The sequence below is a fragment of the Lacerta agilis genome, chromosome 12 (assembly GCF_009819535.1).
Source record: "Lacerta agilis isolate rLacAgi1 chromosome 12, rLacAgi1.pri, whole genome shotgun sequence".
Taxonomy (NCBI): domain Eukaryota; kingdom Metazoa; phylum Chordata; class Lepidosauria; order Squamata; family Lacertidae; genus Lacerta; species Lacerta agilis.
In genome coordinates this window covers 26,235,602-26,262,403 of record NC_046323.1, presented here as the reverse complement: position 1 = coordinate 26,262,403, position 26,802 = coordinate 26,235,602, and the positions used below count along the sequence as shown (strand labels likewise).

Here is a 26,802-nt window from a genome sequence, read left to right as displayed (position 1 = left end):
TACATACGTTACACAAAATAAATAAGTACTTACTTAAATAGATTTCTCTCTCTCTCAAATTATATATTTAAATGCTTATTTAAACTGCCAAGAACTGTCACGGCATTCAAAGAAGTGCAAAGTCCATGCATTCGTCCAAGCCATTATGTACAGCACTTAGGAAAGATGTAATTCCTCTAACACTTACTATGTAACAATGAGTTATTATTTATTTATACATATATTTATATACCACTGTATCATAAAAAACTCACAAAGTAACAGACTCCAACCAGTTTTCTTCCTCTGTTGAAATAACTCTTTAAAAGAAACTTTCCATTGGCAAGAAACATTTTACCTCTCTTTCTAATCAGAGAGAGCTCTACCTCTCTTTCAAATCGGAACCAGTGAAGGTGGTGAAGGTCCTGTGTGAGTGCCTGGAGGTGGTTGGAGGATGGATGGCGGCTAACAGATTGAGGTTGAATCCTGACAAGACAGAAGTACTGTTTTGGGGGGAAAGGGGGTGGGCTTGTGGGGGGAATCCCTGGTCCTGAATGGGGCAACTGTGCCCCTGAAGGACTAGGTGCGCAGCCTGGGAGACATTTTGGACTCACAGCTGTCCATGGAGGCGCAGGTTAGTTTTGCGTCCAGGGCAGCTGTCCACCAGCTCCATCTGGTATGCAGGCTGAGACTCTACCTGCCCACAGACTGTCTCGCCAGAGTTGTGCATGCTCTAGTTATCTCCCACTTGAATGCGGCAGCTAGACTGGTGACAGGGAGCGGCCGCCGAGAGCACATAACACCGGTCTTGAAAGACCTACATTGGCTCCCAGTACGTTTCCAAGCACAATTCAGAGTGTTGGTGCTGACCTTTAAAGCCTTGAACGGCCTCGGCCCAGTATACCTGAAGGAGCGTCTCCACCCCCACTGAGGTCCAGTGCCGAGGGCCTTCTGGTGGTTCCCTCACTGCAAGAAGCAAAGTTATAGGGAACCGGGCAGAAGGCCTTCTCGGTAGTAGCCCCTGCCCTGTGGAACGCCCTCCCATCAGATGTCAAAGGAATAAACAACTATCTGACGTTTAGAAGACATCTGAAGGCAGCCCTGTTTAGGGAAGTTTTTTAATAACTGTTGTTTTAATGTGTTTTTAATCTCCTGTTGGAACCCACCTAGAGTGGCTAGGGAGACCCAGCCAGATGGGCAGGGTATAAGTAATAAATTATTATTATTATTATTTTCTGTGTGTGACTTCTATGTGGCCTGCAGTTAAATAATCATGTAGGTATTTCATATGGAATCAGCACTCCCATCCCTTGCTGATGTACAACTAAAATGACAAGGATATGGGGGTGGAGGGAGTTGTGTCATTCATCACTAGTTATGTTATGGGCACTCATTGACAAACATCCTTAACTTACCTCGTTCCACACAATACCCATGATCACAAGAGAATGAACAGCTGAGGGGGAAATAACCAATCACCTTTTACCGGTAACAGAATACTGCCGTTTGTGTGCTCAGAAGGTAAGGTATTTATAGTACAAGAGAACTGTCTTGAGGAAATATGTTGCGGCCTCATACAAGAACTGCACAACCAATGTGCTTAAAAAAATAATCCAGAAAGGCCTCAAATACTTTTTTTAAAGTGTTCAGAAGACTTTCTGTGCCTGCTTGGGTTGTGGTGATATTGGTACAACACCACAAAATACAGAGCTAGTTAGAAGAGTATGTTTGTATGAAACATGGTGCCCTGGATCTGCATGTTTGCATCATTATTATTCATTTTTTACATAAACCACATGGCTCTCCACATGGGCCCCAGCTCATGAGCCTGTCAACAGCCTCATACAGTCCACAAGGATGCCAGATGCATGACCCAGGCCACAGTGTTGATTCAGCTCTCTTTGAAACCATGTTCCATTGACTCTGCAACAGAACGAGAGCTATGACAAATGCACAGTATCAAAATGCTGGAAGCCAATTTTTTATAATATATTCGCAAATATATTAGGACCAGCTTTAGGGACACGGGATACATATCACGTTGGCTGCTTAGCTGTCAACATAACAGCTTTAATTATTTCAAAGTTTGCTTATGTAGTCAACATTCTGTCAGTACAGCTGTAGAAGTGAAATATTAAAACAACAGTCTGGGCTGCTGGAAACCCTGAATGAAATTTGTCACATTCACTCTTGTACATTTACAGCAAGTCACAGATTCTTCCTCCCGCAATGTAATTTGCAGTTTCTAATTTCAGCTTTAAAAAAAAAACCTGCAGAAAAAGATAAAATGCAGGTCACCGTGTTTATTCTTACTTTTTCCAAGGATCTGTAGGACTTACTTCTGGGTAAATATGCACAGAGTTTAAAAGCAAAAAAACAGAACTTTCTACAAAACACTGTATAATATCCTTACATTTTGAAAACGATCTTTTTAAAAAACAAACACTATATGAAAGCAGGGCCTCTAAACTTGTCCAAACAGAACAGGATTTTCTCTAATTAAAAATGGAATGGGGACATTCATGTCCAGCATAATAAAGAGAGTTACAATGTGCCAACAACTGACACTGAATAGCAGCACTAATGAGAAAAAAAAACTATTAATAAATTCCCTTTTATTCTCAATTAAATATTATTCATCACCTGTGTGTGTGTGTGTGTGTGTAAATAAAGTAATTACATATATATGGACCCATTACTAAAAATGCTCACATGCTTTATCTTAAACCTAAGCCCCCCCCAACTGAACTGCAAAATACTCTTTATAAATAAATAATTCCTGCAAAACCATTTTATATAGATTTGCAGGACAGATACATTTTTATGGATTAAAAAAGCAACTCTGTTTCTCTCCTAACAAAACTGTCTGCTTGTGGAATGCCTTCATTAATTCTTTTGTTTGTATTGATCTATTAGAAACTACTCAAAAAAGTCAATAATCTGAGCAATTACCAACTTAGCAATTTATTTATTTTACAGTTGCTATTTCATCTTCAGACATTATGAAATGAAAACCTAGCAACACCTTATTCTAACAGTAGATAGCATACAGAAATACGTTTTTTAAAAGATGTTTTCAGCAGCTCCTTCATTTTTGACCCTCTCAACAATTCTGACAACATATGTGAAGTTTGGGCATCAGGTATAAACTTGGCGTGTAAAGACCTCTACACATTGAGGTCTTTACAATCTTTACATTCAAGCACTCTTGAATCAGTTCTTGAGAGCTGAACTGTGGCGAGCACAGCCCACAATGAGCAGGCCTCCCTGATCTTTTCCATTCATTCCCTCTCCCTTTCCCAATGTAAACAACAACAACCACCTATAGAAACCTTATCTTGGGGAAGGAGAAATGAGAGGTGCTGGCAGATATGTCTCCCTTTGCAGCCCCTTCCTTGATTGCAAATGCTACGCGGACCTTCTTTTACCACCAGATTTCCTGGGATTTCATACATCTATGGGAGTACCCCATCACTGCCCTTTCTTCCTCCCTGGAGGTAAACATTTTGACATGGGGTACGGAGAACTGAACAGCGATGGAGATTTAGGGGCTTTTCCAGTGTGTGTTTTTTAAAAGTGCTTTGGGATACAGGAGTTTAGGAATTGTTCTGATAAGAAATGATGATAATAAAGGAGAAGGGCTTTTGGGTGAGACAACTGGCAACAAGGCTTGCATCCTGGCTTATGAAATCCACCATTCGGGGCAAGGTGGGTGAATAGGTAAGCTGTATCAGGATGCTGAATTGACCAGCGTGTACCCCAAGGGGAAACCTGAAAAATTGCAGGGGAGCTGGGAATTGCCTGGAAATGAGCTAATGTTGCGCTGAAACTAGGTTTCTTTTCAAATGCCTTACTAACTGTTCTGTATGTGTCTTTGCAGAAATCTGATTTCTTTTGTCCTTTATTTCTTGTATCGCATCTTTGGTCAGATGCCTTTTTGAGAAGGGGATAGTGCAATAGCCAGGGTACAAGAGTCTGTTAGTGAATGTTAGGAATTAATCAGTGGTAGGATTTAGATCATATTTGGAACATTGAAGAGAAGATACAGGCTGTTGCAGTTCTCCTGAACTGTGCCATGGAAATTCCCGGGTTTAGCTTATGCAAACTAGCCTGGCTGGGCTGATTGAACCTAAGTCACTGTGAAACAATGGCCAGGCATCTACTCATCAAGAAAGGTGTTTGGGTCGGTACAAAACAAGGGATGGCAATGTGATGGGCAGGGGCCTGAGGCCATTCAGGAAAATTTGCCTCTTGGACTCAAGGCTTAGGAAAAGGGGTGAGCAGGCAGAAGAGGTGGTGTTGGGCTTGGCTAGGTGTTCTGGGAAGGAGAAGGAACGAAAAGGGAGAACATAATACCAGGGCTGAAGGGCAGAATATTAGAGCTGGCTGGGAAGCAGGAACAAAGGGATGATGCTTAGGATGGTTCTGCCTCCAGTGCTGGGCTGCCATGAAGAACAAGCTGCTCTTGAGATGACAATGCTGTAATATCTGCACCTCCTTCATCTAAACTCGGGCGCAAATATGTGTAATTAAACCATATTTCTTAAAGACACTACAGCCTCCACTGCGTCTTGCTTCTCAAAGGGAACACAGCCCCCATGTGAGCGCCTGGAACCCCCTGAAATCTCATGCACCACTCGGCAGAGATTGGGGGTAGCATGCAACCTTTGTAAAAAATATACCTCAAGCATGTCCAAAAACTTGGGTGTGCCCAGTGGGGTTTTGATTTAAGCAACACACCCTCATGCCATTTCACAAACTGTCTCTGAATACCCCCAGGCTTTCCCAAACATTTTCGTAAATGAGATGAGATCGGGTGAGCACGGAGATGGGTCAAGCTTACTAATGACACTAAGGCTAGGTACACATTAGCAGCTTGAAACACAGCAAGGTTGCTTTTCCCTGCTGCAGTTCAAACCGCTGTTGCACATTGCTGTACAAACCAGAGAGGAGGCAAGGATGTCTTCACCCAATGCATATTATTACCCTTTTGGTTTCCCTGTACCAGCAACGCAGAGAGAGAGAGAGAGAGAGAGAGAGAGAGAGAGAGAGAGAGAGATATTTATGAAGCTGCCTGTCCATTCACTGTCCTCTGCACACGTGCAATGGATCCCTCAAACGTACACACTTCAGGTTAACTATGAAGTGAAGGTGGCATACATTTTAAAATTGGATGGAAACTGTTTTGAGGGGAAATGCATCAAACAGTAGCATTTCTCAGGAAACGACAGGATATTTCATGTATGTGTACATACAGAAGCAGCCCATCCTCCTGCACTACCTGAATGTGCTGCTCCCTGCCCCTCAAGCCCTGACCCCATTTAGGTTACATGCCAGAACACACACCCTGGGGGAGTATTCTGCAGTGCTTTGACGCAAAATGGGGTGGGGTGGGGAATATGAGCAGCAAAGCAGCGCTCCCAAAGAGTGTTCTGCCACTGGCAAAAGTGGTGGGACAGACGGGGTGCTGCCTCTTGTTCTTCTGGCGCCTGATGCAGCTGCTTCACTCTGCCTCGTAGGCAGGCCAGCTCTGTATACACAGCTTCAAAGACTAGTGGTGGGAGCACACTGGAGGCAGAATAAATGTTAATGCGTACACAGCCCAAATTATTTAGGGTGGTGAAAATTTGAGCAGCTTCAAAAGGTTATTTCCAAATTGGGTGAACGGCATTAAAACAGCAAATGCTGTTCCAAGTAGCCAATGGAAAAACTGGGGCCAAAAAAATAAAGAATAAAAAACCTAACTCTATATATATACAGATAGGATCTGAGCTTGCTGTAAGCGACCAGGAAAGACATCTCACGGGCACAATAAAAATGTCAACCCTGTGTGCAACTGCTGTGGAAAAAAAGGTGAATTTCGTGCTGGGGATAATTAGGAAAGGGCCAACAAATCTACGCTGGGACCATGCTCGGTGTATTGTGTTCTAGACATTGCATTTCAAAAGAATGTAGAGCTGGGGAAAGGGCAGAAAAGGGCAACCAAAAGTGATTAGAGGACCAAAGAACTCTCCAAAGGGCATGGTTACATTTGGAGCTGAGAAAAAAGGCAAGCAAACGGGGTGGAGGAAACAACAACAATAGAATTATGCAGGGTGTGGAGCCAGTAGATAGAGAGAGAAAATTATCCCTCTCTCATAACACAAGAACCCATGGTCAACCAGTGAATCTGTAATTGCTGGACAGACAAAATGAAATACCATGTACACAGTCATAGTTCAACTATGGAATTTAGTACCACAAGATATGATGATGGCCATCAACCACAGAGCATGAGACTCTTTAATCTCAGGGTTGTGGGTTTGAGCCCCACATTGGGTGAAAGATTAATGCATTGCAGGGAGGTTGGACTCACTAGATGATCTAGTGGTCCCTTCAAGCTTTTTGATTCATGTTTAACCTAGATGGCCTCAAAAAAATTTTAGAAAACATTGTGGATGATAATCGTATCATTGGATACCAGTCAAGATCAGAGGCAGTATAGTATGCCTTTGAATACTATTTGCTGGGGAACAGCAGGAGAGTGCTTCTGGTATCCTGCTTTAGGGCCAGAGTTGCAACAGGGTGTTTGAGAAACAGGATGCTGTTCTATATGACTGTTTGGTCTGAGCCAGCATGGTTGTTTTTATGTCCTTAGGAGAGTTCAGGTGCCATACTGGGATGCTGCCATTGTTTCAGACAACATATGGAGAAAGTATTGCTGAAGGCTGGATTTTAAAGGCTACAGTACAATCTGATGCAAACTTTCCTGGGGTAAGTCCCATTGAACTTGGCAGAGCTTACTTCAGAGTAGACATTCATAGGCTTGTGATGTAAGTGTTGTACAATCTTAGCCATTACTGGTAAATGGAGAAATGTACAGTTTAGTTGCTTCTGATTAGGCAAGTATTTCAGCACACGCTTCTATCAGGGAATGAACACACTATATGCATGAACTAAGAGCATAAAAGTATTCACATGCATTGGTTCATGTGAACTGACTACGGAAATATTGATGCCTTTCACCATAGTGTGCCAATTTGCACTAATTAAAGTAACATAACACAGAAATAAATAGCTGCTAAATACAGCAGTATTAAAATTTTGTATGTTACTAACTTGGAGCACATGTGTTTAACACAACACACAATTATAAAATCTTCAGACAATTTAAAGAGGAACTAAGCATCACACAGAGTTATCACTATATGTTCCATACTGGCTATGGAAAGTTAAAAGCACCTCATTTTCTTTATCCGTGCTTGGGGTCACCAACACTATGAAGCTAAGAAATATTTTTAAAGAATAGAAATATTGCTCAGGGGTGCTGTCAGTTTACATATGCTATTTTTGGAGGGCTAGGCACACCAGAATTTCCCGAGTTGGCATTTCACAAAATGCAAAGTGCATGGCCATTTTGCAGGGGTTTGGACTAGATGAACCTTAGGGTCCCTTCCACCTCTACAATTCTATTATTCTAAGCTCACAGTGGGCAGGTACTGAATTTAAAACACACAACTGAGGCCACTGTGAGGTGGGTTTACTGTATGTAAAAGCACATGTTTACAAAATGCAATTAAACAAAAATTTAAGATCCTGATAAATGCCCACCTCCTTCTTTTAGGGTAAGGACCATAGCTCGGTGGTAGAACATCTGCTTTGCATGCAAAAGGTCCCAGGTCCAACCCCTGGCTTCTCCAGGTACAGCTGAGAGAACTTATCCAAAATCTTGGAGAAGCCACTGCAAGTCATTTTCTACTATAATGAGTTAGATGGACATGGACCAGTGGTTCATATAAGCTAGTTCCTATGTTCTTAATCTAGCTGGCGTGGAAGGTATTTTTAATCAGTTGCTATAATTTTGACAGCATTTATCACCTTTTCAGTGGGATGGAGAAGAGGGCCTCTGAACTATCCCTTCTAAAAGAAAGCAATAATCAGAGACGTCAGAAAGGAAGGAATCAAGGCATCCACATTCCACCACCGTGGAGCTATGTGGGAAGGGTGCACAGGAGGCAGGAGAAGAAACACCAGTTGCTTAAACCCATCACAGTCCCAGAACCCATGAGCAGAAAATCTGTTTCTGTGTTGCCCTTCAGAAACAGCACTGTCGTCTGCTTCATGGCTTCAGAATACATTCCAATTGCACCTTTTCATAGGTAACTTCTACTTAAAAGATGACTGAAATATTAAGTCAAAACCAGACCTGGTCTGCAGTTGTAGGGACACCACTTTGGAAATAAGCTTGAGTGAAATCCACAGGACTAACCGAAGGAAATATAGATAGAATGATACTGAAAGCTACAGTATACCCTATAAACCCTACCTCTGTTGAGCTTAGGTCTCATTGTCAACAGGGCCCAAATAGGACTACTTCCAACGGAGCCTAAAGCATGCTCACCAAATGAATTCAACGGGGCTTACCCTCAGATAATGGGGTCAGGATTACAGCATTAGTCTGATTTCAAACCCATTGTTTCAAGAACACTTAAAAACCAAAACAGAACTCAACCTTGCAGAATTTTATCAGTGCAAAGAAAGCCTAGCAAGTGCATCACCTTTTACAAACCAACAATTCAAATATCTTAAATAAGGATCCTTCATTTTTTTTATTTTTTACTAGCACAAAACACAAATTGTCCATACACTGATATACTGTACTTCTGATTCACACTGAAAGCCCCACTGAGTTCATTTATACATGCTCCTAGTCCTAGATTAGTCTGTACAGGGCTGCAGACCAATTCTCACAGGGACCCATTTTTAATGTATTTGTTAGTCACCCAATAGCCTAGGTCCTCTGGAAAATGTACAATCAAAGTTGAATTGTGCAGATTATAATGCTAGGCTCCAGTGCTATGCAGAACTACCTGGGAGTAAGTTCTACTCCACCCAGTGAGGTTCACTTTGGCATAGGACTGTATACAGCAGCCATATAACTTTGACAAGGATCACATTTCCCCAAGTCATTTGGAGGAGAAGAATCTGCCACCTTAAATGAAGTAAAGTTTCTAGTGACCAGCCACTGCAGAACTTTCTGTCTGCAGACAAAACACATTTTTATATTTAAAAAATTGCTTGTATCACCAAGGCAGCATATAGAAACCCAGTATAAACCAACATGACACGTATGACATCACCCCAACGACACAAATAAATTTAGAGTAGACTCACTGAGCTGGAAAAAAGGTAGAACTTAGAAAGATATGAATGGGGGAGCATCAAGGCTGCTCGCTACAACTTTCTTCCTAAGGTTCCCTTGGCATGTTTACATGCATACACTGAAGAAGGGGAAAAACAAAAGCCGAACAAACAGCCACGCATACACACAGAGAGATAAATAAAGGCTGTCCCCAAGCCACCCGACGCTGCAATCGATCCAGCCACCCAGGCAGGGATTTTGCTAACTTGCTGCAGGTGCAATGCAGACCGAGGATATTGCATGCATCTCGCTTACAGGACAGCACGGATTATTATTTTGGGGTGCGAGCGGGGGCGGCGAAGACAGGAGATAATACCAACTAGGCAGAAACACAGCAAGCACCCAAGCTCTGGCTTTGCAGCAGCAGCAGCAGAGTCTCGCGCACCCATAGCGCGCGCACCCCGACCCTCTCTCACACACAAACACATACATACACGTATCTGACTGCACCCCAAGTCCTACTTAGCAGGCACTTGCTAGCCTCGCCGCCGCAGGAAGCCTCCAATGAGGGGCAGCGCCACAGGCTGCCCTCGTCGAGGGAGCAGGACGCCCCGCCGCAGCCTCCCCCTCGCTCGGGGGGCAGCCGGGCTGGGGAACAGCCAAGCGGACGCCTCCACCGCGACGCTCTCCTCTCTCAGCCCAGCGCGCCAAAACGCAGCCGCCACTGCCTTCCTTACCTGTTGGCCGCCAGCCGCGGTAGATCTCCTCCCCTCTCACCGCTGCCTCGGCTCCTTAAGAGGCGCTTTTCCTCCGGGCAGCGAGAGAGAGAGCGTGTGTGTGTGTGTGTGCCCGCGCCCGCGTGCCCGTCTCCCTCGCGAGGACACGGAGGCGGCGGAGCAGGGCTGACGCGGGCCCCGGAGTCTCCCAGGGGCAGCGAGGAAGGGGCTGCCGGCTGCGTGACGGCGGAGGAGGCAGGCGCCGAATGGTCGCTGCTGCTGCTCCTACTCCGCCAGGTGCTGCGAGGAAACGCCGCGCGCTCGCCGCAGCCTCCTCACCTGAAGATGATGGAATCGTCTGGATCCGTCTAGGCCGGCATCCTGTTCGCCAGCTCCTGTGGGAACATATATGATATGAGCAGCCAACTCCTAGGGACCGAGGTCCCTTTGCCCCCCCCTCCGCAAAATATTTGAGTTGATGGGCATTCAAATGGGAGGGGGGGTGTTGTGTCACGTGAATATGTGGGACAGGGTGTACCTCCCCCCCCCCAATATTTTCTTCAAGTTGGCACCCTTGTGTGGGAAGCAGGGCACAGTGGCAGACCTACATGGGGGGGGCCTGAACTGTTATGCCCCCCCTTTTGCAACCAGCAACGAGGTCTGGGTAACCTTTTCTTCAATGGGGTTGTTCCATGATAGATCACCACACTTTACAACTTCTCCGCTGCTGACTCTCAGACTTTAGGCAACAACAAAAATCCATGTGAGTCATGTGACTCAAATTGGGTCAACTAGACCCATAGTGGACTAAATTCACTTCTGGGGGCCCCTCCAGGATTAGGGGCCCTGAAGCTTAATCTTAGTTAGTTTCATAGTAGATCAACCCTAGCAGGCAGGATGTGAGCCCAAGAGCGCCCTGCCCACTTGCAGTTCCCAGCAGACTGGCATTCAGAAGCCTAATGTCCCTGGCGGTGGAGGAAGAACATATAGCCATTGTGGCTAGCAGCTGAGAGCCTTGTTCTCCATAACTAGTGCAATCCTAATGTCTGTTCAGAAGAAAGGTTTACTAGCTTCAGTGGAGCTAACTCTGGGAAGCAGCATTGGAGAGTAAGGAATCTTGCAGGCCACTTGTCTCTAGGAAGTTGCAGGGAATCTTGGGGTTGACAACGTGGTGCCTATGGGCACCAAACTGTCCTTGAAATCTTTTGCATGCACCTACCAAGCCTCTGGTTACTTAAACAGACACAGACACTGCCCTCTTGGTCGTAGAGTGATTAGCTTTCCCCCCTGACAGTCCAGTCTGGCATCTACCTAAATGTATTTTCAGCATCAGGCAAACCCCATTTTGTTTTCCCTGACTTCTTTAAAATAATGTAATCTCTCTTTCTCTCTCTTAAGATATTGTTCATTATACTGTGGTTGTCACACAGTGTTTTAGTTCTATGGAATTTATCCCTTTGGCTTTCTTTATTAATTGATTATTGTAATGCTTTACTCTCTAGTTCTCTGTTTCAGGATGATTGTTTTGTTTTTAGAGTTCTTTTGTTTGCAGCTTTATTGATTCCTGCTTCATTGGAATTGTAATATTTAATCTGTTTTTATTTGGGGGGGAATTGATTGTTATTGGGGACTGATGAATGGGGTGCTTAAATAAATAAACATTTGCCGCAGATATTCTAATCTTAAGGCTGCAAAATAGGCTTATGGAATCTGCAATCAAGATGTCTAAATGGAAAACACTTTTATTTACATGCCCTGCAATTCTCATTAACTGTGACTAGCATTTCACACATTCCAATTTAAAAAGTCTGTATCATGCTTTTAGAAATAAAAATGTAAGCACTCTGACATGAGGAGCCTTGTTAAAAAAAAATAAGAAACTAAACACTATTCTAGAAGCTGATTAAAATGTATTACAGAACATGCCTCCTCAACAAGAGGTATGGAAGGTGGCAACATAAGAGTGGGCTTTTTTGTGGTGGCTCCCAGCTTGTGGAATGCTCTCCCCAGGGAGGCTTACCTGGAGCATTCATCATTATGTTCATTATGTATCTTTAGGCACCAGGCAAAACACTCCTCTTCTCCCAAGCCTTTGGCTAACTGAACAATATTTGGCCTTCTAAACTGGTGGGGGTATTCATTTTTGTTTGTTACTATGTTATGTATTTGTGTGGTTTAATATTGTAAACTACCCTGTGATCCTTGGATGAAGGCAGGCCAGTATATAAATTTAATTTAATTAATAATACCATGGAAGACTCTATCCCTGCTGTTGTCTAATTGCTGTCCATGGTGCTAAGACACTGATCAACAACCCCCATATGTCTCTTTTCTTATCAAGATGAGACCATTCAATAAAATACATAAAAATCCCGTTTCTTGGTTGTTGGGATGGTACATAGGGATCTTTACCCTCGCCTTTACCCAATCTGGTTTCAGCTAGCCTCAGGATGGAACTCTTACAAGGTAGAGAGTTTGGTGCTACCAGAAGTGTTGCCCATTGACACTTTTCTCAAGCTCTGAGTGGAAGGTAAATGGAGGAGGGAAGCCCCTCAGGATGCGCAAGTTGGATGAAGTGTGGCTGGCATGGCGTATGAGTCAGTCAGGAGTGGGATACTGGGTCTTGCCGGGATATTACTCAACCATCTAACCCAGGGAGGTCCAACTTTTTCCTATTGAGTGTGCCGCAAGAGTACTTCAACGTGGAATCCATGTGCTGCACACTGCCTCGTCACACGTGGGGTGAGCAGGGGCCAAAATTTGATGCCCCCTCAGTCTTTGCGCTGCCTTCCCAAAGTCAGCTAAGGGAGGCACTGGGCAGGAGGCTCTGGCAGGGTCCTAAAGCTCTCCCAAAGCTGGGAAAGCACCAGTTAGGCTTTGGGAAGGAGACAGGAGGACTTTAGGACCCTGTCAAAACCCAACATGAACTGCGTGTTGATTTAATGCCCATTAACAGATGTATGAACTTAAATCCAATTTCTGGACTAAAATTCACAATCATCAAGTATATAATTAAGTACACTAATGATTTGTCGCTTCTAAAAATAATAATGTTTCTCCCGCCATAATTATTTCAGGAGGTGTGTTTTTTTTCCTAGAGGAAGCATATTTGCAAATACGTAGCTCATAATTATCCCTCCCTTCTCCGGGATTAATATAAATATTAGAACATAGTGACTTTAAAGAAATAGTGGATGTTTACTGCCAGTTGCGGGCTGACGCAGCCTATGGCAGGTAGGTGACCTTCGAACTTTGGCGCAGCCTTCTCCACCAGCCATACTTGGACCAGAGGGGGAATTTCTTCCCCCTGGTCCACTCCCTAACAATAAAAGTCAGCCACACTCAGGCCTCAGTTTCAGTTGATGCTCCAGTATTTGCAGGCTAGCATATTCTTTTCAGCCAGTTTTGTTCCAAAACTGCTGTTTTGTGCCAATGACAGCAGAGCATAAGCTCTGCCTTGATTTCAGCATGATCGCTTTCAATCTCTGGCACCCAGGGCTCAGCCAGAGCCCTTTCCCGAGATCCTGTGGGCACTTGGAGGTGCACCGTGATGCAGAGAGTATTACAGTCCTGTTATTCCTTCCACATTCCGCACATACTCTAGGACATGGAATTTTTGTGAAGTCTTTAGGTCACAGGTTGGGGTAGGCTCGCACCTCTCTCATGAATGGGAGGAAGATGTCCTGCAGCACTCCATGTCCCATAAGGAATGGGGGTTAGCTGCCAAGACCATGTCCTTGCATGTAGCCGCAACCACATTCTTTTGGAAATTGCTCCGGTTGCCCAACCCCTGTTATTACTTCCATGTATGCAAGCTGCTGGAAGGCTGGGAATCTGGGAGAGGCACCACCACCCTCCAGACCCAGATACAGGTATCAGGAAGCCAATTACATATGATCTCCACTCCAAGGAATCAGGGTACCCCATTAAAGGGATCTAGGGGGAAGTGCTTCTGTCAGGATGCCCAGACTGCAGCTGATGGGTCATAGATCCCCCCAAAATGGTGATCTAAGGGAGGGCTGCCCCAATTTGATATATGTCATAGGGTGATCCTTAACCTTGATGAACTCTGCCAAATAATCTTGCATCAACCCATCTGCTGGTAGATTATTTGGCAGGGTTCATCAAGGTTAAGGATCACCCTATGACATATATCAAACTAGAGCACCCACCGAGATCACCATTCTATACAAATCAATAGCATTTTTGAAACTGTTCTAAGTTGGGGGGCTATTTATAGCCTACTTATGTGCAGTAAAGGCAGGTTTGTTGGACAACAATTTGTAAGCCGATATCCTAAAAATGAAAACAGAGAGTGCAATAGCTTTTCTAGCCCTCCAACATGTACTAACCTTCCTCCAAATGTACTAAGGTCAATCTCTGTGCTTAAAAACTTATTGATATCACAAATTAAATCAGAAAGGCTAGTACTGTTCAGAGAGTTCCCGTAAAATAAAAGTACATTTAAGAACAATGCCCCACAGATACTCTTCAAAACATTTTTTTAAAGTACAGGAGCAGCCAAATACGTATAAAAGATATAGATTATTACACATTGTTCATTAATATGGATGATTAGCCCATAACATAAGGCCTACATGGCATGGTACATACAAATCAGGCTTAAGGGGACAGAGCAAGATTGCAGCTGCTGCCCCTGACTCTAACCTTCATTAGGATTTTTGAATAGATCATACATGGGTACAAGCTGGATCCATGTAGTCTCTTTCCATGCAATGTGTGCCCTACGTGTGGGGTACAAATGGGGCACACCGTTTGTACAAGCATAGGCTCAGCTGGAAGCAGCAATGGGGCAGAAATTCAGTTTGGTTTGCATTTTAATGTGAACCTAACTAATTTGCATTTCCTGAAACAATACGTGAAGTGAAATGTAGCTGTCCTTTGAAATGTGCACCCAGCTAGCATGTCCAATGATCAGGGATGGTGGGAAGGTTGGGGAAGGCCATTTTGCTGTTGCTGTTGTTGCTCCATTGACTCAAACTGATCAAAGATTTGTCTATTTGTCATGAACTGGCAGGACAATGGGGGGTGGGGGAGGAAGATCCCAGAGAGGGGTGTAGCCAGGACTGGGACACACTGGGGCAAGCTGGGGGGTGGGAGCGGAGGGGCTGGTGTAGGAAGTACTTACAGGGTGATGCAGGATGGCGCGGGGATGGGAGTCAGTGTACAGGAACCAGAGAAGCAGGACCCACCACCAGTACCAGAGGGCCCTTGTCTCCATGAACATGGCAGGCTCTGAGGCATGGGGAGCACTCGAAGGGATGCTCTAGGAGGCTGAGACAGGCAGGAGCCCACAGCCCAGCTCTGTAGCTGGCCAGGTGAGGGGTGGGGGTGGCTAGCTATGGGAGGTGTGTGATTCCTCAGCTGGAGTAGGTTCAGAACAGGTGAGGGCCACATGCCTCATCAAGCTCAGATGCTGCAATCAGCATGCAAAGTATAAAAAGGGCGGGGAGCAGGGGCCTTGCTTGAATTGAGTCTTCACAGGTACAAAATGTACACAAAGCTGATCAACACATTGGGGTCCAGCATGGGGACAGCAGACATGACTCCTGTTATATGTATTTATAGATGGAATTTGAAAGTCTGAAAGGGGTACAGCAGCACTTAGACTTTAATTATCACTGAAGAAAAGTGCATTTGGCAGTGACCTCACTTGTATGTTTATTAGCATATTAACATGCACCCATTTATCCTGTTTGATATGCTTAATGTTAGTTTTTAGGGTTTGGTTTTCAAGGTTAGGTTAGAGCCCAACTACACATTACATTAAATGGTCAGCATGGAGCTTTGTCTGTGCTTGCTTTTGTGTCTTTAACACAATGTGTGTGTGTGTTCATCAGCACCACAACACGCCAAGAAAAGGAGGTTTAACTCCTCACCAGTACTCAATAAAAATAATGTTCCCTGCCCAGTGCAGCAATTAACCCAAGGGGGGGGGGGTTCTTCATTGCAGACTGCACATTGGTTCTCGCCTAAAAAGAAAAACCAAAGCCTTTATAGCATAGCATCTCTGATGCACAGACATTAGTCATCTCTAATTGCTTTTCATTGTATGGCTGCTTTCAAGATCATTGGGACTTATTCACTAGCCACACGAGTCTTAGAAGTCTTATTTATAGCTGTCCAAAAGGCAAACCAGTAGTAGAGATAGAGATGTCCTGGCAGAAAGAGGAGAATGTCTTCCTATGAACACCCATCTGTCACAGGACATCTAAGAGCCTTCGACCAACACCCAGAGGCTAAGAACCAATTCACACCATTTTCAAACAGCAAGTATAGCACTATCAGGACCAAACAAGGCAAGATATATCACTTGGAATCATAGGTAGGTAGCTGTGTTGGTCTGCTGTAGTCGAAGAAGTGTGCATGCACACAAAAGTTCATACCAATAACAAACTTAGTTGGTCTCTAAGGTGCTACTGGAAGGAATTTCCCCCCCACTTGGAATCATGACAGTGTTTCTTTTCTTTTTTTAAACGAAAATGATAATTAATGCACTGAGGGGTGGACCACTGCAGGAAGGGAGGTTTGCCTGGTCCTCTTCTGCTGTGGACCTCACAAGAATCCACCTTCCTGAACATGGGGAGCTGCCTTATTTCAAGTCAGACCATTGGCTATCCTGCTCAGCATTAGCTACACTGGCTGGCAGCAGCTCTCCTAAATTTCAGAGAAGGGTCTACCGGCACTACCAGTAGATTGAAACTTGGGTGTTTTGCATGCAGAGCTACCACTAAGTCACAGCCTTCATAAATTGCTATAAGCTCCAGTAGGAAAGCTCCCATAGGCACCGAATATGTGAAAGGTGGGAGCTACCAAATTCTCTTTTCAGATTCAAAGAGGTGACTGGTTTTAGTACAACCCAGCCACAAAGACCTTAATGAAAGAGACAGAAAAGGTTTGTCAGCCAGAACATATTCTGGTGTCACATATGCCAGCCATGTGTTTTGGCCACTTACTGTCACAGGTCAAACGATTGCAGTGGAATTCGTTTCTACATAAGCACATTTAGGATCAAAGCTATAACCTATAAACTAGGAAAACTCCATAGAGCCCTTTCTTGGGCATGTGGAAAGGCCACAGATTTGCCTGTAAGGATAATTTGCATACAATGAAACACACACATGATTTAATGCAAGACCCCAACACCCTCTCCAAGAGAACTGGGTATTCTTTGGTATGAAACAATGCTGCAGATGCTTGGCAAATTTAAGTAAGAAATGCAAAGTGGCAGGCAATCAATCCAGGATTTATTTTCTTCCTTCCAAATTGTTGTTAACTAAAGCTCCTGAGCTTGGTATCCAGAAAAGAAAATGCTGAAGATTCCCAGGAGCGAAAGACAGACAACTCTACCGATTATTGGATTGTGTGCTATTTATAGAAATCTAACCTTTTTAGCCCCAAATACAGACAAGCAAAAAAAGGCAGTGCAGTGTCATACATTTAAGCCTCGAATTATAGTAATTTTGTGCTCTTGTATTTTAATGATCAGAGAGAATCAGCAAAAGCCTTTCAGTGAGTCACTAGTACCACAAACAAGGTGGTGTTGGTGTACTTTAACACAGGCAATTGGCTCCTCAGCTGTTATGACACTACAGTGCATTTCAACAGCATTTTGACAAATGCTGGCTGAGTAAGGACCATAGCTCACTGGTAGAGCTACAGCTTTGCATGCAGGAAGCCCCCCAGGTTCAATCCCTAGCATCTCCAGGTACAACCACATATTAATATTGTGCATTTTGAAGTGACTGGATACATGAAGTCTTATTCAACATCTTCATCAATGACTTGGATGATGGGCTTGAGGGCATCCTGATCAAGTTTGCAGATGACACCAAATTGGGAGGGGTGGCTAGTACCCCAGAGGACAGGATCACACTTTAAAATGGCCTTAACAGATTAGACAACTGGGCTAAAGCAAACAAGATGAATTTTAACAGGGAGAAATGTAAAGTACTACACTTGGGCAAAAAAAATTGAAAGGCACATATACAGGATGGGTGACACCTGGCTTGAGAGCAGTACATGTGAAAAGGATCTAGGAGTCTTGGTAGACCACAAACTTGACATGAGTCAACAGTGAGATGCAGCAGCTAAAAAAGCCAATGCAATTCTGGGCTGCATCAATAGGAGTATAGCGTCTAGATCAAGGGAAGTAATAGTACCACTATATTCTGCTCTGGTCAGACCTCACCTGGAATACTGTGTCCAGTTCTGGGCACCACAGTTCAAGAAGGATACTGACAAGCTGGAACGTGTCCAGAAGAAGGCAACCAAAATGGTCAAAGGCCTGGAAACAATGCCTTATGAGGAACGGCTTAGAGGGCTGGGTATGTTTAGCCTGGAGAAGAGAAGGTTAAGGGGTGATATGATAGCCATGTTCAAATATATTAAAGGATGTCATATAGAGGAGGGTGAAAGGTTGTTTTCTGCTGCTCCAGAGAAGCGGACACGGGGCAATGGATTCAAACTAGAAGAAAGAAGATTCCACCTAAACATTAGGAAGAACTTCCTGACAGTGAAAGCTGTTCGGCAGTGGAATTTGCTACCAAGGAGTGTGGTGGAGTCTCCTTCTTTGGAGGTCTTTAAGCAGAGGCTTGACAGCCATCTGTCAGGAATGCTTTGATGGTGTTTCCTGCTTGGCAGGGGGTTGGACTGGATGGCCCTTGTGGTCTCTTCCAACTCTATGATTCTATGAAAACTGACTCCTTTTGGAAATGAAGCATTGCCCAGATCCATTCGGTATTATTCCAAACTTCACTTGCCGAACTTTCTTCAAAATAAAACAGAATGATACATCAAAACAGTTCCATAAGATAATATTCCACTCCGTATGAAATAATCCAAACAGACTCAAAAGTAAAGGTCTGTCTCTCCTGCCTTAAGCTGTTTACCTGGAGAGCTTCATTTATGTCCTCACTCTCATCAAGTCTGAGAATAATGACCCCAGCCACCACCCTTCCGAGATGGCGATATTTCAATTCAATACCTCTCATGTGATCTAAGGTTAAACACTCATGTGTTAGCTAGCAGAAAACAATAGTTAATTATCAAGGAGTTCAGAGACCACCTCTTGGCTTTAATATAGTCCATGGGAAATCCCCATGTTAAAGCCTTTTCAGCAATACACAGGCATTCACAATTTCTGTGTGAATTAAACCAATTATACTTAACACAACTGAAACTCTAGACAGCTGCTGCCAGTGTAGACAATACAGAGCTGTTGGATGTGTTTCAAGCACCTTGTCCATCTCCAATGAGATATTTATGGAGCAGTAAAAGAAGCGCTCGGCCTTTTTTAGTTAGACACAAATATGGGAAAATTCCTCATCATACATTTTTCTTTCTAATTATGCTTAGATGATAAAAAAATAGAGAAATCAATAGTTTTTAAATCTCCTATCACTTTTGTCAAGGAAGTGACAGATCAAATAATCAATTCTAGGGGAAAATGGATTTCTTTTTAGAGTCTCTGAAAATAACAATGCTTAGCACTTAACTGAGCTAGTCTGTGAGTGGGTGTCATATCCCCCCCTCTTTTTCTCTGTAGTTCCTCTTAAAAGGGTGGTGGTGGTAATTCTTCCATTGCAGATATTTTGCTCAAAAAAGGCCTTGGCAGAAATCCTTTTCCGACCCTTTAGGGAGGAGGGGGAGTTGCAATCATCACGAGCCCAGCACGTGTGCAGGGGATGATGGCATCCCCTGCGCCCACTGGCTGAGCCCTGGGCGCAGTGCCCAGCCTGCTGACCAACCGGCTCAGCTGTTGGGTGTGGCCGGCTCCATTTAAGCCGGTGCGCGCCCAGGGCTCACCCTCTTTCCTGCTCCCCTCTGCGTGATTTCCCGCCCTCCCACCCTTTAGGCAGCGCCCCTTAGCGCCCCGTTAGGTAGGTTCGCTATGACCTTGCTATGGACCACGGTTGGTCGCCATTAAGGGGCCTGGTAGGAATTTTCCCACTTGGCAAATTGGCTTCCGCCTGGTGGTTTTTCGCCTACCTTGTAGCAACTCGTCACAACTTTGGTTTGGCGGTTAGGCATTGGATTATCCCAGTTAGGATCACGGTGGGGGGGGGAGGTTCGGCCATCACCTCCCCCCAAGGCTTTGAAGGGTACGTCAGTAAATGAGTCCGGGGGGCGTGTCCCTGTCCGAAACCACGGTGGGTGAGGGCCAAAGGCACGCCCCAATCCGGTGATCACTGGGTGAGGCCCTAGCTGATGTGCAGCAGCAGGGTCCCTCACCTATAGGTGGTTAACCCTTCCCGGACTGCCAGCACAACGTGCTGGAGTCGGATATTTGTTAGCTAGTTCCAATGCCTAAGCCAATACCGCTCAAATTCGTAACCAATAAAGTTGTGGCCTTTTATGCCCATTAACCTTATTTCTGGTGTCCTGTGTCATCATTTCACCTAGGGAGGGATCGGGTATTGATATGCAAAGGAAGGTTGGTTCATTCTCTCAACAGAAATCTAATTTGTGCATATCTATCTATCTATCTATCTATAGTTCCAACCATCCCCTTTTCCCTAGAATGGTGTACCATGTTTATTGAGATGATATTTACTTCTTTAATTTTCTGAAATATTCCTTCTTTGTAGACAGTGGAGCTTGTTCTGTTAGGTGGAATGAGACACTGCCCCACCAACCTCAATGTGCTTTCAACCACCCTTCCTTCTAACAAGCTGCCCAGGGGGTGGCCCTGGCTGCTGGCTCCCTCCTCCTTAATCTCAGTGTTGATTTTGTAGATGTCCACAGAGACAAAGACAGGGTCAAAATGTGAATGAGTTGGTTCTGCCTGTTATTCACTCCGGCTCCACCTATCACTGGCCTCCCCGCCTCCTGCCCTTCCAATAGACACCAGCCAACACAGGTGACAGCAGGTCAGCCAAACAAATGAACCATGAGAGTATTCCAACAGCACTTTTAATATGAAAAATGCTTTTACAAGTTTTAACTGTTCCGCTTTGCAATACCCACATGAAGCACAAACTGTTCCTTGCTTCGAAATGTGCTTAATTGTAAACGTAGACCTTGATAATTCCAATGGGACTTTGTCATGTTTCCCTTACTTCATGTGGGTTCTATCTAGCATAATAACAAACACAAGAGACACAATTGCACAGAAGTCTTGCCACTTACAAGGGATCCTCTGTTTCAGCAGATGAAGTAGTAAAATAAAATGCTAAAGAAGAATAAGTAGGCATTGAAGTCCATGCATAGCTCTGGTTTGGAGAATCTTTGCAGTAAGCATCCCACTGGGAACGTGGAAATAGAAGCCAGTAAAATTAAAATTGTAAATTTCATCAAAACTCTGATTGCAATGAACAATGAAGGAACCCTCCCAGGACAGCCAGTTTTATTAAAGATTTAGAAATATCAATACAATTCGGTTAGAATGGTTAGTTCAGCCAGCCCCACCTACCATGTTCTAAAAAGGAGTTCTACATTTAAACACACAAGATCAACATCTATCAAACAGAAGGAGACCATCTAGGTGAACATATCCAGAGAGGAAAATAATGTGATATATCACAAGAATGCTGTTCTGGTTACAAAATTCATTTATTGTTTTCAGTTCAAACCTTCCCACCCTGCCATCAAAAAAGCCCCAAGCCTGTAGCCCTTAATAATAATAATAATTTCATGAACTGACTTAGAAGAAGCTTAAGCTGGGTCTTCTATTCACTCATTCTTAATCTTCAAAATAAACAAGCTTTTAAAAAGCCTATTCTATTTCCATTTCTAATTTGTGATTCTTTATTTAATTTTCCCCAACAGATGACACTAACAGTGTCAAAGCTAAGAACTCGCCAGATCACTTCAACACCTGATATTTGTGTTTATCTAAAACATGTTAGCAAGCAACAACCTAGAAACTCCAGCATTGGTTCAAGGTCCACATAATTGCTTAAAAGTCTGTAATCAAATGGTGTTCTTTCTTTAGATTTAACAATCAGTACATTTGGGACTCCCCCACAATGCTCTGTTTCCCCCATTAATTAAACATTGTTATTTCAATGTTTTCAAGCACTGTACATGAAACAGCTAAATAATTCAACTCAATGCTTATCTCCATCATGCAGTTGGTAAGGAGCTTCCAGCACTCAGCAGGTCTCCTACAATAGACATCCAACAAAAATGGCGGGCACAAACAACCTGAAGATGCTTTTTGAGCCAACTTATGTGACAGACATATAGAGCTTTGCATACATTGAAGGAATGCACTTAGAGATGTGTTTTTATGAGTGCACAGATGGGGAACCTGGGGTCTTCCAGATGCTGTTAGGCAACCTATCATCTAGCTCCTATCATCATTTACCATTGACCATGCTGGCTGGAGCTGATGGAAGTTGAAGTCCAACAACCTGTCCTAGGAGATGAGGTGTACTGTACATGCATCAGGACCCCCATGCCCATATCAGTTGCTAAATGGGAATACAAATTTATGATCACTCTGTGGGGGGGAGTTACTATAGTTTTCCGTCTATAGGACGCCCCCATGTATCAGGCGCCCCGTCGCCAAAGACATGCTGAGAATTTCCTGCTTACAGCTAAGACCAATCGCCCCCCCCCCCCGCACTACCCATGTATAAGACAAGGGCTAATTTTAAAGCAATTTTTAAAATTAAAAACCCTCATCTTATAGACGGAAAAGTACAGTAATTAGTTATTTCTATCAACAATTTCTGGCAATTACTTTGTGATTGGCAAGGTAATATTCCAAGACATACTGAGGAACTTATCTCTGAGACTAAGCCATCTCAAGATCCCTTCAGTTGAGAATTTGCCTTCTGCGTTTCTCTGCTTCTAGGAATTTACTATGCAAGATTCCAATTGTTGTTGAATTTCTATATCTTCCACCTAAGGGACCCAATAACCATATGATGATAGACCTCTTGCATTTGGCAATGTCTCATTTGTTCTTCAAGTCCTGAGATGATGATGAGATGATAAATATGAGCAGGTGTGATACCACCAACCTCAAGACATTTATTTATACAATGGTACCCCACATGCTGGAAAGGAGCAAGCCAGAATCCAAGACATTGCACACAGAATTCTGCATGCTCCCAGGGACTTTCCACCTTCCTCGCCAGGAGCAAAAAGTGGGGACTCTCCAAAGTACGTTGTAAGCACGGGTGGTCCTCCTCCTCCCTATTGCTTTTGGAGGATGGATACAATGACAAAACATAAGAGGTGCAATGATCCAGAGTCATGGGGACATGAAAGACCCTTTAGTGTTTCTGTAGCAGATTCCCAGCAAGGTTCTTGTCTCCAGCATCTTAAAGCTGCCCAATCAACATGAAAGGGAAGAGTTTCAACCACAGGGAAGCCTTCTCACCTTTTGTGCTGATTGGGGCCAATCAGAGTGAAAGGAGGTGATTCAGCCACTGAGGATTGGCTCCAAGGGTCACTCTGGAGAAGGTGTGTGAGAAGAACAGCAAGGAGGAGTAACCCAGCCCTCATGGTGAGCTGCTGCTTACTTATAGGTTTAATATGTAGCAACAGCCATCATTCGAAATACTGACCACCGTATGACAGCTAGCTTGCATTGATACTCCTATTGCCGAGGCAGCCTTTCACTCTAGAGAGAATATACATTGCAAGTGCAATCCTATGCATGCCTATTCAGAAATAAACCTCATTGAGTTCAATAAGACTTACTTCCAGAAAAGCAGTTTAGGATTGCAAGCTAGATCCCCCCCCCCGCCCAATTTCCCCAGCTCTGCTGAAACAGCAGTTGGTACTGTCTGAATCATCATCGTAATCTAATCTTTACAAACCACCTGGAGTTTATAGTATACACTACTACTGTTATTTTTAGTTGTAGTTTTGAAATGACTCCATTGCTTGCTTTCAGTTTAATAAGGAGGAACATACAAGAAATGACAAGCCATAGAAAGCATGTTTATTTCTCACTCAAAATAATCTCTCCACAAAGGTGAAATAAAGAAAGCAAGCTCAGATTGGGCAAAAACATCACTTGATTCCATATGAGATAAAGTATTTCATCTTTCATTGACATTTGAATTATTTTCCCCGCACTCAACTGGGAGTAGGCATCACTGAAAACGATGGTACTTAGGTCTAAGCAAACATGTTGGAAACCAGTTACTGGAAACCACAGGAGGGGAGAGTATTCAAGGGCCCCAATCCTGCTTGTGCGTTTCCCTACAAGTGTCTGGATCGCCACCGTGAGAACAGAGTGCTGGACCAAAGTCAGATAGTTGTTTATTTCCTTGACACCTGATGGAAGGGCGTTCCACAGGGTGGGCGCCACTACCGAGAAGGCCCTCTGCCTGGTTCCCTGTAACCTCACTTCTCACAGTGAGGAAACCGCCAGAAGGCCCTCGGCACTGGACCTCAGTGTCCGGGCTGAAAGATGAGGGTGGAGACACTCCTTCAGGTATACTGGGCCGAGGGCGTTTAGGGCTTTAAAGGTTAGCACCAACACTTTGAATTGTGCTTGGAAACGTACTGGGAGCCAATGTAGGTCTTTCAGGACTGGTGTTATATGGTCTCCTATATATTCATATAGGACTGCACAGTTAATTTATTATTTTGAATTATAGCCTGCCTTTCAGTTGAATGATCCACAAAGTGATCCTCAAAACAGACTGCAATAGTCAAAACAAAACCCCATACGTGTGTGTTGTTTTGGAGGGTCTTAGTCGACAGGCTAATCAACGAGGACAAAGTACACATCATTTTGAGTCAGCAGCCCCGGTCAAATGACACTTTGCAGAGCCAGTGTGGTGTAGTGGTTAAGAGCGGTGGACTCGTAATCTGGTGAATCAGGTTCGCGTCCCCGCTCCTCCACATGCAGCTGCTGGGTGACCTTGGGCTAGTTACACTTCTCTGAAGTCTCTCAGCCTCACTCACTTCACAGAGTGTTTGTTGTGGGGGGAGGAAGGGAAAGGAGAATGTTGGCAGCGTTGAGACTCCTTAGGGTAGTGATAAAGCAGGATATCAAATCCAAACTCTTCTTCTTCTTCTTCTTCTTCTTCTTCTTCTTCTTCTTCTTCTTCGAGTGGGTTAAAAAAAAAATAGCGCCAGCTTAGCCTAGCGGTTACTTCGACTCTATCTTTGCAACTCAGCGGTAGATCATCTGCTTTGCATGCAGAAGGTTCCAAGGTCCCTTCCAACTCTATGATCCAATGATTCTATGATTCTATGCTCAGTCCCTAGCATCTCCAGTTAGGGCTGGAAGAGAACCTTATCTTAAATCTTGGAAAGTTACTGCCAGTCAATGTTGACAATACTACGACAGATGGACCAATGGTCCAAGGTCCCAGAGTGCTTAAGAGCAGCCCTGCGGGATTGTACCAAAAGTCTATCCAGTCCAGCATTCTTGTTCACACATGGGCCAACCATATGGCAATGGGAAGCAGGGTGGAGGGAAATAAGCTCCCTGCAGCTGCTCCTTCTTTGACCAAGAGCTAGAGTCAAATGGTTCTCTCCTTGCCATGATGTCTCCTTGGGAGGAAGCAGGTGCAATCTCCCAGTGGCCCTTACTCCTATTGCCAACAGATGGGACCAGAATGTGCTTCCCACCGGCTAAATATATTTGCCGTTAAAGCTTTTTTTAATGGCAACAAGAGGGTCAGGTTTCCCTCTCCCCTTCATTGATAATTTCTCTCCTTTTTGTAACAAGTAAGTCAAGAAGATAAACCAAGTCAGCACACTGCGGGTATATTTAACTAATTAGGCTTGTGCAGTAAGAGACAGCCAACGCAGAGACATAAACAGTCCCTCCAACAACGTTGGCTGGGACTCAGGTTAGATTCAGTAAGAATTCAAACAGTGCCAGGGAAAACAGCATTTATATAATCATACTCCCATGCCACAATCACATTGCATATTCCTAAAAAGCAAGTGTCATAATGTTGGCAGGCCACCACAGGAAAGCAAAATAGGAGCAGGATGATTCTGCAGTTGAAGTGGAATATACTTTTGCCAGCGCAATTATAATATTTTTAACATGGGGGGATGTCACTTTTAAAAGGGGGGGAGAACCTGAGCTTGCAAAATTGAATTTAAATTAGAACTTTAATGACTCTGATTCCGCACATTAAAAGTTAATATTGTAACCTGCTATAAATAAAATAAAAAGGAAATTAGAGGTTGAAGTGCATTTTTTAAAAAAAATTGGAATAAAAATACATGAGCTAAGATCATCAATGTTCACTTCCACAGTAGTTACAAAAGCAGGCTTTAGATCTCCTCAAACATCTTCTACACCAGGGCTGAGGAACCTTTTCTCACTTCGACAGCCACATCCCCTTACTGGAAACATTCCAGGAGCCACATGCGAGTGATGGGCAGGGAAAGAGAAAAAATAGGTGGAGCAATGCATGCAAAGTTTGCTTTTGTACAGTTAGTTTCCACATTCACTCGCGCGCACCTTCCATCCAGGCAAGTAAGCATTCAAGGAAATCTTCCAGCCAAGCACAAACATTCACGGAGGACACTGAGCAGGGGCAATGAAGAGCATGGCCTTAAGAGAGGTTGTGTAGCTGGGGATAGTACCAAGGGCCAGCTAAATAGTTCTGGAGGGCTTCATTCAGTTCCCCAACCTTGCTCTACAGAATATTAGCTTGAACAGTAATGTAGAAATTACATTTTGGGGAATGAAAACTAAGCATCCGACAGGATGGCAATATTCATCCTTACTTCCCTTGTGATTGCTTTGGAGTAAAAATAATAACAGTTAGGTTGAATAGATTCTTACCTCTCACAAAAAGCAGGTTTTGTTATTTTTATTCCGAGCAGTCACTGCTGCTGTTCACCACGAGGCACCCAGCATTGTAGTCAATAAACTCTCACACAGTAGCTCTTATTCTTTTATGCAAAAATGTAGATGACAAATCTTTTTTTCTAGGTAGCCTAGAGTGACTAGTCCTTTCTTATCAATATGTTGTCATAGTGACAGTGACATCAAGGAGCACAGCAATTTGGCTAAAAATAAGTAAA

At 43.9% G+C, this 26,802-nt stretch overlaps 1 protein-coding gene across 2 annotated transcripts in view; it reads right to left on the bottom strand.

The window, feature by feature from the left end:
• Positions 1–9,928, bottom strand: part of DGKB (diacylglycerol kinase beta) — a 223,250-nt gene extending 213,322 nt beyond the window's left edge. For both annotated transcript variants that reach the window (XM_033165554.1, XM_033165555.1), the window contains exon 1: positions 9,838–9,928. The gene's annotated coding sequence lies outside the window, so the exon portion shown is untranslated. The remainder of the gene's footprint in view (positions 1–9,837) is intronic.
• Between the last annotated feature and the right edge of the window lie 16,874 nt (positions 9,929–26,802).